Here is a 3,210-nt window from a genome sequence, read left to right as displayed (position 1 = left end):
TTAATAGGATACGTGATATATAATCCTCTTGTATTCGGATATTAGAGTTTTTTCTTGCTAATAAACTACAATTGAACCTAACCCTTAAATCTATATTAAGTGACCAAAGAATTGGCAGTTGATTAGGTTAGAGGAGACTAAATAACTAAGGAATTAGGGTCTAGTTAATTACACTTTTGCCATGAATTGAATCATGCGTGATTAAAATAGTTGGTAAAAAATCTTAATTCAGAAAATAAACATCTCTGAAACTTTAACTGTTCTCTCACATATTTTTCACACCATTCTACTGTTTGCTTTCTAAGCCTTGTTTTACTGTTTAATGTTTTTGAACCTCAAACACCATTTTCTGCTTGTCTGACTAAGTGAATCATTCGACTATTGTAGCTCAGTCCATCAATCATCGTGGAATTGACCCTTACTCACCTGGGATATTACTTGGTACGACCCGTTGTACTTGCCGGTTAGTTTGTGGTTTATGTATTCCGCACAAATTTCCCCAGCCAAAATTAGGGTGGTTCCTCCATCCAGGGTATATGTTTTAAAATAAAGGTTATTGTGTGGTCTAAAGGAATTTTCCATGTAATGAACTTGCTCGGAAGGGGGTTGACCCTAATTGAAAGGCATAAAATTTTCACTTTGAGGGCCCTCATAGGCGAGGCCTTGAGTTTCTATGGCATAAACTTGCAAACTTCCAAGTTGCTAGTTGATTGCATTTATTTGTTGAGACATGGCTTTATTCTATGCCAAAAGAGTATCGAGAGTATCCAACTCCATCATACCTCTTTTCATTATTCTTTTTATAAATACTGGTTGTTAGCCACAATCTCAACCAAATCTAAGGCTTTTTCAGTTGTCTTCATATGCATGGATCCTCAAGTTGAGGAGTCTAATAAAGTCCTAGAAGCGGAGGTGAGTCTATCATAGAAGATTTGGAGTTGCACCCAATCAGCAAAGATATTTTCAGGGCATTTTCTCACCATTTTTTATACCTTTCCCAAGCTTCATAGAAAGATTCTCCATCTTTCTAAGTGAAAGTTTGGATATCATGTCTCAACTTTGCCAACCTTTGTGGTGGAAAGAATTTGGTTAAGACGTTGTTGACTAAATCATCCCATGTTGCAATGCTCTCCTTAAGTTGAGTTTCAAGTCACTGCTTGGCTCAGTCCCATACAGAGAATCGGAACAACATCAGGCAATATGCTTTAGCAGAGACACCATTGCATTCGACGGTGTCAGACATTTGTAGGAAGCTAGAGATGAACAAATTAGGATCTTTCTGGGGGCTTCCACTAAATTGGCAATTTTATTGCACTAAAAAGATGAGTTAAGGATTTAACTCAAAGTTATTTGCCTCCACAGTCAGACTTACTATGCTACTCCCACACATATTGCTTGTGAGGGTGATGAGCGGATATTTTATACGCTTTTTGACATCATCTTCATATAGTTTTAGTATGTTTTATTTAGTTTTTATAGATTTTAGTGTTAAATTCACATTTTTGTATTCTACTATGAGTTTTTGTATTTTTGTGCAATTTTAGGTAATTTCTGGCTGAAATTGAGGAGTTAGAGCAGAAGTCTAATTCAGAGACAGAGAAAGCATTGCAGATGCTGTCTGGATCTAACCTACCTGCATTCGGAAGAGCTTTTTTGGAGCTACAGAAGTTGAAATGGAGCACTCTCAACGGCTATTGAAAGCTGTATTTTACTTCCGATTAAAAGGCCCAAAACTGGCATCCAACGCCAGCCTCCTGTCCTCTTCCAGGTGTCCAACACCCAAAAGCATAGACCTGTGCCCAAACGCCAAATGAGGACCCACTAGCTGGTGCTCCATGCCCAAGAAAACTCATAGCACATGGATCTCATCAAACCTCAGCCCAAACAATCACCAAGTGGGCTCTAAAAGTGGATTTTAGCACTATATAGACTATTTTACTCTTATTAGCCGCATGTTTAGTATTTAAGTGTTATTTTTTACATAAACAAAAATAGAACTTTTATGCTATTTTCGAATTCAACATTGTATGTTCCTTTCAGTACGAGTTTCTAAACCTCCTAGGTTGAGGGGAGGAGCCTAATGGCGGGAAATCACATCCGCAAAAACTACCGGCAAGTATACCGGGTCGCATCAAGTAGTAAAAATCACAAGAGTGAGGTCAATCCCATAGGAATGGATAGATCAAGCAACTTTAGTGAGGTGATATGTCTAGTCAAGCGAAATATTGAAGGATTTTGGTTAAATTTAACTAACAAAATATAAGTTACAAGAATTCGAAAGTGCTGAAAGTAAATGACAGAATGTAAATTACAGAAACGTAAATGGCAAGAAACTTAAACTGCATGAAAAGTAAATTGCATGAAATGTAAATGGGCATTGGGTGCTGGGAATTAAAGGAAGTAGTGAACTAATGCAATTAAAGGGAATTCAAACAAATCAAAGTGAAGAAAATCAAAGAGAAAATTCACTAGGGATTGGAGATAGCATAATCCATCATGAATTAACGGGTCTCAACTCTATTCTCAATCATATAAAGTAGATCTATCACAGATTGGAATTAATTGAGTCCCAATTCCTTGGCAACTCAATTTCTCTAATTAGAATCAATTTACCAATTCCTTTATCTAATTGTCATGAGAAGAGGTTAAGTACATATCTCTTATCCATGAGCCACACAAATTCTCAAGATTTCAATTCTTCCCGAATGGTGTTGATCAAGAGAATTGTGAGGAATAGAGCTTATATTCTAATCTCTATGATTCCCCTTTCGAAACTCACATAGAGATTCAATAGATCCAAACCCCCTTCCTGAGTGAGTGGGTCACAAGAAACATAGAACGTGTCCCTTAGCTACAACAAGCAGATTGAGAAGAAGAAGAATTTCATTAATCCATTAGAATGACAATAGAGCTCCTCCCCTTAATGATTGGGGTTAGTGAATCATAGCTATAAGAACACTTGCACGATAGTTAAATTGCATGAATGTAAATCAACTTGAATACAAACTCAAATGCAAAAGTGCAAAAGAGAAGAAGTCCAAGAAATTGAAATTGCATAAAAGTAAATGAAGCTCAATACAAACAAAAATGTAAAATTGCAGAAAAGAAAAGTGTATCTTAAACTAAGAATCTTATACTATGCACTTTGGAGTCTCTAATCCTCCAAGAGAGCTCTAGAGTCTCTAATCTTCCAGTCTTTAGAGCTTCCTT

The 3,210-nt window shown here is 36.6% G+C and overlaps 1 non-coding gene across 1 annotated transcript; it reads left to right on the top strand.

Moving 5' to 3' along the window:
- Positions 1 to 954: 954 nt before the first annotated feature.
- LOC130983796 (small nucleolar RNA R71) lies at positions 955 to 1,060 on the top strand. The gene has a single exon (XR_009087771.1). It is a non-coding gene; the product is annotated as a small nucleolar RNA R71 (small nucleolar RNA).
- The last annotated feature ends 2,150 nt before the right edge of the window (positions 1,061 to 3,210 follow it).

This window comes from Arachis stenosperma, chromosome 5 (genome assembly GCF_014773155.1).
Source record: "Arachis stenosperma cultivar V10309 chromosome 5, arast.V10309.gnm1.PFL2, whole genome shotgun sequence".
In the NCBI taxonomy this organism is placed as follows: domain Eukaryota; kingdom Viridiplantae; phylum Streptophyta; class Magnoliopsida; order Fabales; family Fabaceae; genus Arachis; species Arachis stenosperma.
The sequence above is the reverse complement of the archived record's forward strand: the minus strand, read 5'-3'. Positions and strand labels throughout refer to the sequence as shown.